This window comes from Octopus bimaculoides, chromosome 10, assembly GCF_046866305.1.
Source record: "Octopus bimaculoides isolate indiv1 chromosome 10, ASM4686630v1, whole genome shotgun sequence".
NCBI classification, from domain to species: domain Eukaryota; kingdom Metazoa; phylum Mollusca; class Cephalopoda; order Octopoda; family Octopodidae; genus Octopus; species Octopus bimaculoides.
In genome coordinates, this window is record NC_142937.1 from 551,539 (window position 1) to 568,304 (window position 16,766).

At 38.4% G+C, this 16,766-nt stretch overlaps 1 long non-coding RNA gene across 1 annotated transcript in view; it reads left to right on the forward strand.

Annotated features, from left to right (window-relative positions):
* The window catches only part of LOC149133429 (uncharacterized), a 72,369-nt gene that overhangs the window by 39,776 nt on the left and 15,827 nt on the right, over positions 1-16,766 (forward strand). Inside the window, exon 2 of the long non-coding RNA XR_016243314.1 lies at positions 2,764-2,863. This is a non-coding gene — a long non-coding RNA (uncharacterized LOC149133429). The remainder of the gene's footprint in view (positions 1-2,763; positions 2,864-16,766) is intronic.

Here is a 16,766-nt window from a genome sequence, read left to right on the forward strand (position 1 = left end):
GCACACAAGCACACATGCTTGCACACACACACACACACACATTTGTGCACGCGTGCACTTACACACGCACACACACTTTTTCCATTTACCATATTCACTTACAAGGGATTGATCAGCCTAGGGCCATAGTAGAGGACACTTGTCCAAGGTGCCATTCAGTGGGACTGATCCCCAAACTACGTGGCTGCAAAGCAATTTTCTCAACCCCACAACCATACCTGTGCCTAATTTTTCATCTTGATCACTTATCTCTTTGTAAAAAATAAATTACAAAGCTGGTGAATTATCATCCCCTGCCACTCTCTTTCCATTGTATGTCCTGCCTTCCAGTTATCTGGGATTATTTTCGAAGTTGGTTATGGAAATAGCATATATAATTGGTTACATCATTGACTAATCTATTGACTGATTGAACAGTGTTTGGAATATTAACATCTTGTCTTTGTTAGATTAGTTGTTTTTCTAACAGGTTCCTTTCAGTATAATTAATTACTTAGTAAAATAGTAGAAGACAAGGAATCTTAGTGATGTCCTTGTCTGGCAACAGAAACAATAGAAATAATTCAAACAGTGAAATAAATCACTTTGGACATAGGTTTTCCTTCTGAAGCAGAAAATATCTGGAAGTGCTTTTATCCTTTTGAGTTGTGGAGAGAGAGGGAGGGAGAGGGAGAGGGAGAGAGAGAGAGAGGGAGAGGGGGAGGGGGAGGGAGAGGGAGAGCAGTGTGGTGTACAATGGCAGAGGAAATAAACTTTGAGGAAGGAGTGGTTATTTGTACCAAAATGCAGATCATCTGAACTGATTGGGCGAGTAGAGAGCCAGGTCATGTTATGTCTGCCAGTCAATCTGTCTGTCATCATCATCATCATTTAATGTCCAGTCTCCATGCTGGCATGGGTTGGACGGTTTGATATGGAGCTGGCTAGCAGAGAGCTGTCTGGACTCCAACTGTCTGTTTGTGGCATGGCTTCTACAGCTAGATGCCCTTCTTAATGCCAACCAGTTGACAGTGTGCTGGGTACTTTTTATGTGTCTCTGTCATGGGTGTGTTTACGCAGCACTGGCATGGGTGTGTTTAAAGTGGTACCAACACCTGAAAGGACAAGCCTGTATGTGTGGAAGGCAGCAATTTTACTTAGCTTGACATGTCTTATCAAGTACAGCAAACCACATCTCCCAGCCCCCTTGTCATTTCCGCAGTGAGGCCCAGTGTCCTACATCTATCCCCCCCCCACACGCACACAATGCTCTCATAACAATTAGTTGAGAAGTAATGGTAGTGTTTCAAAGTAGAGGCTGGTGTCTTTTGCTTCTCTGGATTTTATTATTAGCAATAATAGAAAGGTTGGTGGTGGTGGTCGTCGTGTGTTCAGAATGTTGTAGTGATTCTCAACTATTGTTTTTTTTTCTCCCACTTATGGAACCCTCTGGTTCCTATTTCACTCTGGATGAGTCATCATAGCCATTTGATGCTTTAAAAGATTCTGTGATATTTTTAGAATTAAATATTATTAGGGATTGTAAGATTACTGAGATATTTTGTGTGTTGTAGAAGTATAATCAATTTATTTTAAATAAATTTTAACAAGAAAATCTTAAATGTACCCCCAAGGATCATATGGACCTCAGTCGAGAACTGACGTCTAGTATTGCCTGGAAATTACGAAGCATTTTGTAGGAACTCTTATTTCAGTGGGTTGACCAACACTTATCTTAACATCATTCCTCCCTCCTCTGTGCTTTTATGTGTGTTTGCATGGTCAGTTGTGTGTGTGCGTGTGTGGTTGGCCATGTGTGTGTGCGTATGTATTTTGGTTGGTTAGTAATGCGTGTGGCAATCATGTATATGTGTAGTGTGCACAACTGTGTAGGCATCTCTACCCTTGTGTACACACAATATCAAAGGGAGGTAAGTGGTTTAGAAGTAGTAGCCAAAATCTCCCTCAAATTTCATCCTGCCATCTTAAAAAAGAAAACCCCAAAAAACATTTGACTGTATAGTCCTAGGTACACCTTTTGAAAATAGGACTGAATGATCATAGGTCATCTCAGACAGGTCAGGCTTTGGAAGAAATAGCATCATCAAGAGGAATGAGGATTGGCCTGCAAGAATCTTGTACTGGTGCTGTTTAAAACACTCTCCTGCCAGTGCCACATAAAAATACTTGTGCTGTTTCCACGTTAAAAGTAATGGTATCCAGCTGTAGAAATAGGAATAGAATGGCATCCAGTCATGGAAACCAAGCCAAATCAAACTGGATTCTGGTGCAGCTCTTCTGCTTAAGAGCTCTGGTCAAACCGTCCAACCCATGCCAGCATGGAAAACAGACATGAAAGGATGATGATGATGATCAACAACACTACCACATCAACAGTATCACTATTAATATAGTGACTGCCACCACCACTACCTAACAATCACTACACCTGTCATCCTCATCGACATTATTATTGCTAATTATTATTGCTAATTATTATTGCTAATTATTATTGCTAATTATTATTGCTAATTATTAACCTACCAAAGGTGGCAAGCTGGCAGAATTGTTGGCGCATCGGACAAAATACTTAGTGGCATTTCTTCTGACTCTTTATGCTCTCAGTTCAAATTCTACTAAGGTCAGCTTTACCTTCCATCCTTCCAGAGTACCACTTCAACTTACCCAACCCTTAAAAATTGCTGGCTATGTGCCAAAATTAGAAAGAATTATAAACATACTGTCAGTGATCTAAAATGTCTCTTCTTTTTCTATTTTCTACAGGCTGAAGGAATCAAGATGGTATGGAATCTGTAGAACACAATGTATTTGCATTAGGAATATCTCATTAACACTAGTTCGTCATTGTTATATTACTCTTCTGGTAAGTTTCAACCTAATTTTTATTTTTAATGCAAATGTGTTTTTTTGTCTGCTCTGTTTTTTAAAATACGTAGCAGACTGAAATAAGCACCAGAGTTGATATGCCCGATCAAACACTTCTAGGCTGTGTAGCAACATGGCTGCTTTCCAGAGAAATGAAGAGGTAAAGTTCCTAAGCAGAGATTTGCAGAGGGGCCTAAACCCTTAAGGAACAATCTGGGGAACTGCAGCATTGGATGGTATATAATGACCATACTCTACTCTTTCACTATCTTTGGCCACTAATTGTCTACTGGGTAACTTGTAGAGATTGATTTAGCAGAGAGGGTATGTCTTCCAGTTTTTGTTTCATTTTTCTCTCTCAAGGTGGTGAATTGGCAGAATACTTTGCAGCATTTGTTCTGTGTTCAACTCCAAATGAGGATAACTTCCATCTTTTTGTAACAGAGCTGATTAGTAAAGTATCAATCCAACTCAGTGGAGTGACAGAGCTGTAAGGACATTGGACAGATACCTTATATTAGGGGTTTTTACATTCCGAGTACAAATCCTGCTATGGCCTACTTGGATGTTAGACTTAGTCTGTCACCCACTTTAACACCATAATTTGGCACTTTGGGTGCCTTTAGTAGGATCCACTTTGTTGCAAGCATTCAGGTCTCCAGTTTGAGGAATACTTTCTTCCTTCTTTCCTTGCCGTCAGTCTTGGAGGTTCTGTGAATGGTCATGGGCACTATCTTCTGTTCTGACTAGAAGATTAAAAAAAAATGCACATTTTCCCCTTTAATCCTTTTGATACTAACCTGCCTGAGACCACCTGTGATTGTATCATACCAATCCATTTTAAAGTGATCTAAATTGAATCTGTCTATCAAAATTCCATGTATATTTCCATTCCAAATACCACCTTAATAATGACAAAATTATTTTGCTAAGTTCTTCATTATTTCCAAAACTGTTTGAAGTAACAGCAGCATACTTCAGCAGAAATATAGTAACAAGAGTTAAATACTGCATTGAGACAAAGTTTATATGAAATTTTCCAACTAGGGAATGGGAAGCCCACAGAAAAGGTAGTGAAATGGAAAACAAAACACAAAAGTCATTATATAACAGATCAAGGTATGGAAAAACAGACTTTAACTCTAGCATTTAAACCGGCTATATCTGGCCCAAATATTTTATCTATTTTGTGTTCAAACCAGTCTGTCTGGTTTCTCACATCTAAACCTTCAACACCATTTTAAAAATAAAGTTACATCACTGAAATCTCAGTGATAATGCTTGATTAATTATGCATGATTAATTTGAAATAATGTGAATAAATAAACATATTGGACAATAATCTCATTGCTAAAGGTTTAAACAAATGAACAAACAGGTTCAATTTCTCTTAGGCATAATCTGAATATAGCAATTAAAGAAAAATTAGAAGGGTTAAAGATGAAATCAAAGCTTGAAGGTTTTTCACTAATTGCTTGATCAATCTCTACATGTTGTCCAGCAGAAAGTAAGTTGTAACCTTGTGTGGGGGAAAGGGTATATGTGAGAACAAGTATGGAGATTATGGACTCTCTGATACAGCATCCTCTTGGTGTGTTGCTTAGGAGTTTGGGCCCATTTATAGAAGTTTAGTGGTGTGCATTTGCTGAGAAACCTTACTTACCAATCATCTGTATTTTGTTCAGATAAACCAGAACAAGCAGTCAGGTGTTATGATTAATGCAAAGTCTAAAGCAGAGATTTTCAACCAATTTTTGCCTGTGGACCTCTTTGGTTCCTATTTTACTCTACTGGACCTTCATAGTCATTTGATGTTTAAAAGCATCCCATTATATTTTTATAATTAGATATTTACAAACAGCCATGCTACATGGCAGTGAAACATGGGCTGTGACTGCTGAGGATATGCGTAAGCTCGCAAGGAATGAAGCCAGTATGCTCCGATGGATGTGTAATGTCAGTGTGCATACTCAACAGAGTGTAAGTACCTTGAGAGAAAAGTTGAACCTAAGAAGCATCAGTTGTGGTGTGTAAGAGAGATGATTGCGCTGGTATGGTCATGTGGCAAGAATGGATGGGGATAGCTGTGTGAAAAAGTGATACACCCTAGCGATTGAGGGAACCTGTGGAAGAGGTAGACCCAAGAAGACCTGGGATGAGGTGGTGAAGCATGACCTTCGAACATTAGGCCTCACCGAGGCAATGACTTGTGACCGAGACCTTTGGAAATATGCTGTGCATGAGAAGACCCAGCAAGCCAAGTGAGACCATAATCCGTGGCCTATGCTGGTGGGTGCGGGTAAACAGCCTATTTATATGTACCTTTCCTTCATGGGACACAAAACTCTGCTTGCGAAGACCTGTTGAGGCAAGTGAAATCGAAATCGAATCAAATTCAATGACTGGGACCTGTGTCAGTGGAGCGCTAAGAGCACCATCCGAGCGTGATCATTGCCAGAGCAGCTGTCTGGCTTCCGTGCTGGTGGCATGTAAAAAGCACCGTTTGAGCGTGATTGTTACCAGCATTGCTTTACTGGCACATGAAAAAACATTCGAGCGAGGTCATTGCCAGTGCCGCTGGACTGGCTCCTGTGCAGGTGGCACATAAAAAACACCATTTGAGTGTGGCCATTGCCAGTACCACCTGACTGGCCCTCATGCCTGTGGTACGTAAAAGCACCCATTACACTCTCGGAGCGGTTGGCATTAGGAAGGGCATCCAGCTGTAGAAACTCTGCCAGATCAGATTGGAGCCTGGTGTAGCCTTCTGGTTCGCCAGTCTTCAGTCAAATCGTTCAACCCATGCCAGCATGGAAAGCGGACGTTAAACGATGATAATGAATTGCATTAAAAAAATTATCCAAATATTTTGTGTATTGTAGAAGTATAACAAGTTTGTTTGCTCATAAATTTTAACAACAGAATCTTATGTGGATCCCCAAGGGCCATATGGACCCCAGTCGAGAACTAATGGTCTAAAAGATAAGAGTAACATTAGAGGTAAGAGGAGAGATGATTGTATTTGGAAAAGGGTGTCTGGTTAGAGTTGGTACACAACTAATTAGTTCAGTAGAGTAAATGATGTTGTGGCAGTGTAATAAAGTAGATAGAAAGGAGGGACAGGGCATCTGTGGGCCACTGGTATAATGAGTTGTTGGGTGTGTCTTTTTACCAATCAGTCAGTAGGCCCTTTGGATGCAGTCTAGTGTGTGCGTGTGTGTAGCTGTAGCAGTAGCACTACTCCTAATGTGGAAACGGTACATTAGTTTTTCTTGAGCTTTATATAGGGTCAGCAGTTGATCAGAGTTAAGTATTATCTGACCCAGAAGAGAAAGACCAGTGTTTTAGGATGCAGTTTGAACCAGGTTATGGTTGTGTGTATGTAGGTGGTGAGTGAGTGTTATTTCCCCGACAGCTTAGCCTCAAGGCCATTGTATCAGTGAAAAATCATCATTGTCCATTTTGTTTTTCTATACTGGTGTGGGTTGGATGGGTCTGTTCCAGCACAGCACTTCACCACTGTTTGTGACCCTTCATCATCTCTTTTGTGAAGTCTGGCACTGAAGGAGTGAACCTCATCACTTTTTAGCTATGTTTTCCTCAATCTCACTCTTCCAGTGACCCCTTTCACTCAGACAGTCATCAGTCCTGTTGAAGCAGCTCTTTTTTTTTTTTTTTTTTTTTTGTATTTCATGTGGATGGTGGACTTAATCCATTTCATTGTTTGACACCACTACCTGGTCTTTGGGTGTCTTTTGCAAACATTAGGGTCTGAGGATAATTTTCTTCCTTTCTCCTATTAAATTATAAACTTGACAGATAGCTGGGTATTTCTTCCTCCAAAAAGGTCATTAAAAAAAAAAAGGGGTATTTTTCTGTGATTTTTTTTTTTTTTCTTTATGGCTGCAGCCCTGAATCCTTTCACTGCCTGTTTCTAGTAATGACTTAGTATAAGTGTGTGGCTTAGTGGTTAGGGTATTCGGCTCATGATTGTAAGGTTGTGAGTTCAATTCCTGGCGACACATCGTGTCCTTGAGCAAGACACTTCATTTCATGTTGCTCCAGTCTACTCAACTGGAAAAAATAACTTATAATTCAAAGAGCCAGTCTTGTCACATTTTGTGTCCTGCTGAATCTCCATGAGAACTACATGTAGGTTACGTGCGTCTGTGGAGTGCTCAGTGTTAGTTTCATGTGCAAGCTGTTCTTTTGGTCGGATCGGCTGGAATACTGTTTGTCATAACCAGCAGAGTGCCAGTTGAATAGAAATCACTTGGTTTATTTTATAGTGATACCTAAAAAGAAATTACAATAACAACAACCTCCCCACCTTTGATATTGTTGTTTTGAAGGGGGATGGAGATTGAGTGTGATGTTCCAGATACATTGTTGTTTTTACGAATGAAATTTATGATCGAGACTTTGAAAGAATAGCTGTTTTGAATTGTGAAGCTGCTACTTCACTTATGCATGTCTCGTCTTATGATTGGCTCAATGTTTGCTTAATGTTTGTAAACAATAGTTTGTATCATTTTCAAGATAAACATCAAAGTGATTATTGATTTTATATATATATATATATATATAAAAGTATATGTGTGTGTAGGCAGATAGATTGATAGTTCTATTATTCTGTTCACGATAGACAAATGGTCAACAGAAAAATGTAGATAATTTTACCCAACAATTTTCATTAACTGTTTATACTGCATAGTTTTCCCTCCACTCTTAGGAGGCACAAGCACTTACGCATGTACATAGAGATGGGAACTTCCACCTATTCCAAGTGAGGTATGGAAAACACTACCTCACTTAGAAACAGATGGGTGTTGGTGGCAGGCAAGGCATCTGGCTGTGGAAAACCTGCCACACAAATACTTATGTCAAGAAAAAAAATAATAAAAATGGATGAGAAATGTTCAAAATTATTGTCGCACTGGTCAGGTCACTTTTTGGGGTGCTGCTGGTAACATGTAACCCAGTACAACCTGTTGCATGCACCAGGACATTGAGAAATTGGTGAAAGCTGCTAGAGGTTGCACGCTTGGCAGCCAAAGGACCACCAGTAAAATACCTATCATGTCCCGTGAAAAGGCAGCATGTCGGCAGAAGTTGCACCAAACACGTAAGTTGCCGAAATAGTAGTTGTTCGAATTACTGTGTGTTGGTTCCATCGCTAAAATGTGGTTAGGGTTCAATTCTCCTGCTCACAATGTATCAGATACAGCTGTTCAGTGTTAACCAGCTAGAAGAGATGTCTTCTTGGGGTTAAAAAAATCGCACTAAAGTCTGTTTGAGCGAAAAACAAGAGTGCTTAATACAATGAAAAACAAGAGTACTAACAAGTGTGCTTAGTACAACAAAAAACAAGTGCTTAGTACAATGAAAAACAAGAGTGTTGTGTGCAAAATGAATAATACTACCTAAGAGTTGGGTAACAATTACGTTACAACATCTAGTAACGAATCATCAAGATATAAAAGTGACAACATAAAGATAAATAAAAATAATAAAATTAACTTCCAATGGAAGTCAATCTCAAAGGGGGAGATGTTGTGGCGAGAGTCATTCACACCCCTGATGGATTGGAAGAATGGACTAGTCGAACTCTTATAAAGAGCATAGGTTGGTAGTCTCGTGAAGTACATCATGTGAACACATTTATTAAACCTCCACTGCATAATTTATCTTTACAAACCTGTGGCAGAATACAAAATATTTGTATATATATATATGTGTGTGTGTGTGTGTTTGACCCCCCCCCCCCACTTAACAATAAGTGTTGGTGCATTTATGTCCCTGTAATTTAGCAGTTTGGCAAAAGAGACCAATAGACACTATGTACCAGGCTTAGCAAAATTTAAGTACTGGGGCCAATACAGTCAACTTAAGATTCTTCAAAGTGGTGCTGCAGTATGGTCATTGCCTAATGACTAACGAGTAAAAGATAAAAAATAAATTATTGACAGATGTGCTTGATTGATGGGGGAAAAAAATCGTGTCCAGTGATGTCCTTTTACATTCTGAGTTCAAATCTCACCAAGCTCTTTGATCCTTCTGGGGTTGATAGAATAAAGTACCAGTCAAGTACTGGGGCTTGATCTAACAAAGTATCTGTTCATACCCCTCCCATTTTGCATTGTCTCTTTTAACGGGGCCTTACTTCTTTTTAAAGAGTAGTGAATGAACGTTGCTGGCAATTATGTAGTGTTTAGATTCTTAGAAAAATTCTAATTATAAAAAGGAAACATTTAAATGCAGAAACACAACGTAATTAAAGAAATACTGTGACGAGGATTGTCTCTTCTCTTTTTATTTAATCAAATTCTTCCCACCTCCAATTTTATTGGCAGAATGAAAGTTGCTATTTTTAGAACTGACTAGGTTAGTGACACACTGTTGTTAGCGCTAATAAGGTCAATGATACAAAAAAATCAATTCTAATAAGTCCTCTTTCTCTTCAACTCCCCCCCCCGTATTTCTCTTCTTTCCTGTACCTTCTATAATGAAGTGTGTTGATGGAATATAGTTATGTAACTGAAGAATATGGTTGTGTCAAGAATTTATGACTGGAGAATATGGAAACTATGTAAATAGTACATAACTGAAGAGTTTATTAAAGATTTTTTTTTTTGAAAAGTGTGAGATCCAGATGCAGGTGTGGCTGTATGGTAGAAATTTTGCTCCTCAGTCACATGGTTCTGAATTCAGTCCCATCGCATGGCACCTTGGGCAAGTGTCCTCTACTGTAGCCTTGGGCTGACCAAAGCCTTGTGAGTGGATTTGATAAATGGAAACTAAAAGAAGCCCATCGTGTGTGTGTCTGTATATATATGTATATGGTGTGTGTACCTTTGTTTGTCCCCCACTACTGACTGGCAACTGGTGTTGATGTGTTTACATCTTCATAACTTAATGGTTCAGCAAAAGCGACTGACAGAATAAGTATGAGGTTTTAAAAAAACAAAGTCCTGGGGCTGGTTTGTTCGACTAAAACCCTTCAAGGCAGTGCCCCAGCATGGCTGCAGTCAAATGACTGAAACGAGTAAAAAGATAGAAATATCTGAAGAATATGGTAGAGGTTTTTTTGGAAAGAATGAGATGTTGGAACCGTCAGTTTCCGTTGAACATGTGAGATAGTTTATCTCACATTGCAATAGACAGATAGTATTATTTCACATTTGACATGCAATACTTAAATAGTGTAAGAAATAAGCGATCACTGTGGTGTCACATTAGGCAAATTGGGAATTAATAAAATTACATGCATTATTATGTAGAACAGTCTGTTTTGATGATTATATGAAGAATGGTCTGCACTTGAAGACTGCAGGAAGTTGTTTTATTTTGCAGCAGCATTTACTGAAAGAGCTGTGATAAGAAGGCTGCTGATGGCAAGAACCATCTGCTGTGTCCCTATGTGTCACTGCTTTCGGTTTATAATTAAGGTTGTTGTATCATTTCAACCAGTGGTTATTAGGTGCACCTGTTTCTATAGCAGCATACTAATCATTAATTGGTTGACAATTCAATTTAATTTGGCTGTCAACTGAATCTGTGGGTGTGATTTTTCTTGCTGCTACACCAGTAATGTTGTTGACCTTTTTTGATGGGGTGATGAGTGAGAAAGGTTTGTGTGTATGCTTGCATCTACTTATAGAAATCATTTAAAGACAATCTACAAGCGTATAAAATATGTGCATGTACACACACATACTCTTCTTTTGAGTATAAATCCTACATAGATAGCAATGTTTCAAGTTTCATGACTTTTTTCAAGGGTAAATATTCAGGGTGTGTGTTTTTATATGCATAGTTAACATGTAAGTACAACTCAACTTTTTAAGGTTCTACTCCTAGAGATGCCTGTCTGTCTTATATATCTGTCAGTGTTTGTACAGAGAAAGAGAGAGCGTAGTGTCTGCTGGCTACTCTGTGTGTTTATTCACAGCAAATACCTGTCATATACTAGCACGAACTATCTGGAATGTGGTCCCTCTTCCCAGAGGCTTATGAATAATTTAACCCACTTGATGCCAATCTGCCTGAAGCTACATAAAGTTCTAAAATATGAAATCTTGTTTTGAAATGTTCGTCTAAACTGAAACCTTCCATTGTAATTTTATCTAAAAACCAATTGCTAGGATAGGTTCTTAGCATCATCTTAATTTAAAAAGGCTCGGTCTGGAGCAAAACGCTTCTACATTCTTGATATACTTTCAAAAGTAATTAAAATATTTAGATGCTGTGTATATCATTAAAATATGACCTTGAAAGGGTCAGTGAGATGATTCTCTAAAATGAAGAAAGTATAATTTAGTCTTCTTCCACCCCAAATCTGACATGCTTTAGAAATACAGAGAGTGATTTGTGTAATGTGTGAGGTTGTATATATTTCAGACAGTAAAAAAATAGTAAATCTGCTCTTATTAGGTTTCCTTATATCTTTTATCTTTCACTTGTTTCATTCATTCATTAAACTGGCCATGCTGGAGCACCAACGCCAGTACTGTTTTTTTAAAAAACTTGTCAAATGGTGATGAGGACAAGCACAAACACAATGATATGCACACATATTTGTAGAAGAGAAAGATCCAGGAAGATGGACGTTAAATGATGATGACGGTGATGATATGACAGGCTTTTTTTGGCTTCTGTCTACCAAATCCACTCACAAGGTTTTGGTCAGCCCAAGACTATAGTAGAGGACACTTACCAAAGGTGCCATGCAGTGGGACTGAACCCAGAACAATGTGGTTGGCAATCAAAGTTCTTACTTTACAGTTATGCCTGTACCCATAATATGTAATATTCTCAATTAAGTCTTTGAGAGGTAATTTGAACTGATAAAGGACCTTTAGGCAACAAGTAAACCATTGTGTTCACTTGTCTTGCTAGAAATAATAGTCAGATTTCTTTCAAGTATTGGGATAATGGACCTTATGCCTGAAAAAGAAGACAAAATAGGATGGGGTAGTGATTGCCGGAATGTTTTTTTTTTTTCTTTCTTTTACTAGACTATAGATCTACATGATTAAATCTGATTTTGAGCTAACCAGCAATATAGTAGGGGACCAAGTTTCCTGGCAGTGGGGTACTGAGACTCTTGGCAGCTTGCTGTGCTTGAAAAGACAAAGACACGGGGAGGAAATATTGTCACAGACTCCGCCTCACAAAGTTCACTCTTTGCTGCAATGTTCTCTTCTATCTACCGAATAAATGATGGGCAGGAGTCCCTGATATCAGACAGGCAAATCGAACCGATGCCTCCAGTTACCACCTCACCTCATGCAGTCTATAGTGTCCTTTCAAAACTTCATTGTGACAAAAGCATCAGATAGTCTCCATCCAGCTGTTCTTCATGTCCTAGCACATATCCTAGCGGCTCCTCTGGCATCTCTTTCCAATCTTTCACTTGAGCAAAGAACTGCACCGGAAGAGTGGAGGAAAGCGACCATATGTCCAGTATTCAAAAAGGGCAGTAAGGAAGACCCCCTTAATTATCGACCAGTCAATCTGACATCCATCCTTTGCAAAGTCATGGAGACCATCATCAAAAAATCTCTCATGGACCGTCTCCTTACTTCAAATGCTATATCCGACTCGCAGCATAGATTTCTACCCTGAAGATCTTGCTTAACAAATCTTCTGCTTCTTGAAGAGTGGATTACAAGGACCATGGATGAAAAAGACTCAGTGGACATGATATTTTTGGACTTCGCAAAGGTGTTTGCCTCCATTAATCATCGACTTCTCTTGTGCAAACTTCAAGCATACAAGATTCACCCATTGGTGACTTCATGGATTTCTTCCTTCCTGAGCCATCAAACTTTTTGGGTGCAGATAAATAGAGATCTATCTGCAGAGACAAATGCCTGCAGTGGTGTTTCCCAGGGGTTGGTGCTGGGGGCCAATACTTTTCCTTCTCTATATCAACGACTGGCCAGATTTTCTTGATTGAAGAGTCCTCCTATTTGCAGACGATGTCAAACTTGTCTCGCCTTGGAATCAATACGACATACTCCAATCATCGCTGAACCGAGCTTGGAATTGGGCGGAAGAAAGCTGGTCACTGAAGAAAAGGATCTCAGCATAATGATCAATACTACTTTCAAACCAACACGGCAGTGTATCAAGGTGGCGATCAAAGCCAGAAGGAATCTTTTCCTCATCTGCCGGTCCTTTGTCAACCTTTCAATGGACGTCGTTCAGCCTTTATACATCACTGTAGTTTGACCCATCCTTGAATATTGCATCCAGGCCTCAAATCCATATCCCCAGAAAGACATTCAGCTCCTGGAACGGGTTCAGCGCTTAGCCACCCGAATGGTCGCGAGCTTGTCTAAGCTTACGTATGAGCAACATCTCCAACGGCTGGTATTACCTTCACTTGAACGACAGAGGATGCAGGGCTTTCAACATCTTCAATGGGAATGTAAACCTATCATTTGCAGAGTTTTTCACCCCTGTGCCGGATAGAGGTCCTTGTGGGCATGATCACAAACTCTATCCCCTACACTTTTGACTCAACAGGTGGAAGGCCGCATTCTCTGTCCGTATCACAGCCCTGTGGAACAAGCTACCACAAGATGTCATTCAACTGCCCACCACTTCCCTGTTCAAAGAGGCTCTGGACGACTGTGATGACTAGTATTTAATTGTATATAACAATAACTGGGTTTTTTTTTTACATGGCTTAAGCACATTGTGCTCTTCTGCTAATAAATTTGATTTGATTTGAAGTAGTGAGAAAGGATCTACAGATGTTGAAACTAACAGAGGGGATAACAGGGGACTGTGAATCCTGGGGGCTTGCTGTGCTTGAAAAGACACATCAAGCTAAGTAAAAGCATGGTTGTCTTGGCATACAGGCTCATCCCCAGCATCCCTTCCCAGCTGAGCATCCCTAATCTTATGGGCTTATAGGTGCTGGTACCATGTAAAAAGCATCCAGTACACTCTGCAAAGTGGTTGGTGTTAGGAAGGGCATCCAGCTGTAGAAACCATGCCAAACAGACAGGAAGCTTGAGCAGCTCTTCAGCTGGTCAGCATAGAAAACAGACGTTAAATGATGATGATGATTAAAACCACCATTGTCCTACTGTTGAATCATCCGCATGTAGTTGACTGTGAGAGAAACAGGTGTGTCTTAATGATTCTGACCCACCTAAGACTGCTCCTGGTTCTATGATACAAACTTTCTGTTTTCACCTTTTAACGTTCGGATCACTTTCAAATATAATGCTTATTGATTCATATAGTTTTGAATTAATCACGCATGATTTTGTAGCTTTGAGATTTTGACGATGTGATTGTTTATTTTTGGAATGGCATTGTAGGGCAGGTGTGAGAAGTTGAATCTGGTCAGTTTGAACATAAAACAAGGTAGAATATTTTGGCCTAATATTGCCAGTTTAAATGCTTAAGGGTTAAAATGATTTAAATTACAAACTTCATTAAAATTTCATGTTAATTTATGTTCCAAACACCAGATGATTAATAAACAAGTTATTTTATTAAATTATTCATTAGTTTCAAAATTTTTGGAAACCAAGGATGTAAATTTCAATGGAAATATATCAAAAGGGTTACACTAGTGTTTCTCAGTCATTTTTACCTATGGATCCCTTTGATTACTATTTTACCTGAGTGGACCCCCATAGCTATTTTATGCTTAAAAACATCCTATAAGACTTTTAGAATTAAACATTGGTTTGAAATTTTGGCTCAAGGCCAGCAAGTTCAAAGAGGGAGTAAGTCGATTACATTGACCCCAGTACTTAGTTGGTACTTATTTTATTGACCCTGAGAGGATGAAAGGCAAAGTCAACCATGACAGAATTTGAACTCAGAACATATGGATGGCTGAAATGCTGCTAAGCATTTTGCTTGGCATGCTCATGATTCTACCAGCTTGCTGCCTTACCTTTAGAATGAAATATTATAAGAAATTACACTAAAAAAAAAAGATTGGTCTATTGAAGAAGTACAGGCAATTCTTTGCACATAAATTTCAAGAAAAGAAATCTTATGTGGATACCCAAGGGTTGTATGGACCCTGGTGGAGAACCACTGGGTTAAACAGATAAAACTATATTACGGGTTTGATTAGCATTTCTATTTATTCATGAGAAAACAAAGCCTGACAAAAAATGGTGTATCTCTTGAACTAATTGGTAAGATTTGCTGGAATCCTACTCCACATTTGTTCTCATGAAGCTCTACCAGCTGTTTATTCACTCAGGGTTCCTATATCATTGTTGTTTAACTGTAAGGCACCCTTGATAGAGAATATTTATGATTAAAGACATTCCAACTAAAATCACCATCTTTTTCTAGAGGCATAAAGGCATCTGTAACTACATTATGCGTTTGACTTTCCTACTTAGAAAAATATTAGGTGTTATATGAGGGAGCTTTGGCTGCTATTCTATTTTAAGCATATTAAGTAACCATATAGGTGATTCCTGTTTAACTTGCACATAGTAGCTACTCTTGTGGATGATCTTCCTTTTCTGACCCTTTATTGCTGCTGTCGGCAGCAATCTGTCTGGCTGTATAATTTAACTTCCAGGACTTCATTTTCTTCAGTCTTTGTATTGTCCGTTTGCAGAGAAATGAAAAAAAAAATGCTTATTTCATATAGAAACATAGTGCATTAGCTCTTTTCATACCAGCCAGCTTTGAGACCAATGTCAAATCTGAAATCTGATTATAATGTTCAGGTTTAAACAGACATAATATGTCCAAATTGCTCATATTTATATAGACATAAAATTGCCATGCAGCATACAAATACTGCCAGATGTTTGAATTAATAACGAAGTTAGTTTGTACAATAAAAACAATTTTATCTCACACTCTTCACAAGTAAATTATTAAATAGAATAAAGTTGATATTTTGGTAATGCAATATCCTATTCAAAGCTTGCAGTACCCTATTTTGGTTATACAGTACTCTATTCAAAATAATAACACCAACAGAGAATAAAGTGGGATATTGGATGTTATCAAACTGGGAACATCTGATATCCCAATGTATTTTGTTTGTTTCTTATCATTTTCCATGCTTTGTGTATTGTAATACTGATATATCAGTGTCATGCTGTTTTACAGTTTATTTAGGAATATGTTAAGATAAATTGCTTTTTAATATGTTGCATCCTTTTCTTATGTATTCATTTGTGCATATTTAAATTAGAACCTCTATAAAATCTCATGACATGAGTGATACCAGGAGATTTCAGTTGCAAAATAAACCAACAAAAGAGCGAGTCAATGAGATATCTACATCAGTGGTTCTCAACCAAAGTCCATATAGCACTTGGGGGTCCATATAAGATTTTGTTTATTAAAGTTTATGAGCAATAAATTAGTTATACTTTCACAATACACAAAGTATTTTAACAATTTTCTCATATACAATTCCTCATATTTAATTATAAAAATATAGGATTTTTTTTTAACAGGGGGATCCAGTAGAGTGAAAAGAGAATCAATGGTGTCCATAGGCAAAAAGTGAACCACTTATTTACATTGTCAATAACACTACTAGTAATAGCAGTCAAATCTCTTTAGAGAGGACCCACTGGATAATGTAGTCCTAGATATACACTGACGTCAACGAGATATCCTCTACATGGTCTGTAAAACTGTTAGAAATAGCAGTCAAATCTCTTTTGGAAGGACATATTGGATAATGTAGTCTTATATATACACTGCCTGATGATATAGATGGTCAAGGCTGGAAGAACATTGATCATTGGTCTGCTGAATCACAGCTGATCTGGTATTAAAGAAGCATCAATGTTTTAAATTTCAGAGATTGTTTTTACTAAACCTCTCAAAATGTCTTATGATATAGAAAGCTAATTGAAATATATAGTCTATTTATTGTGTGT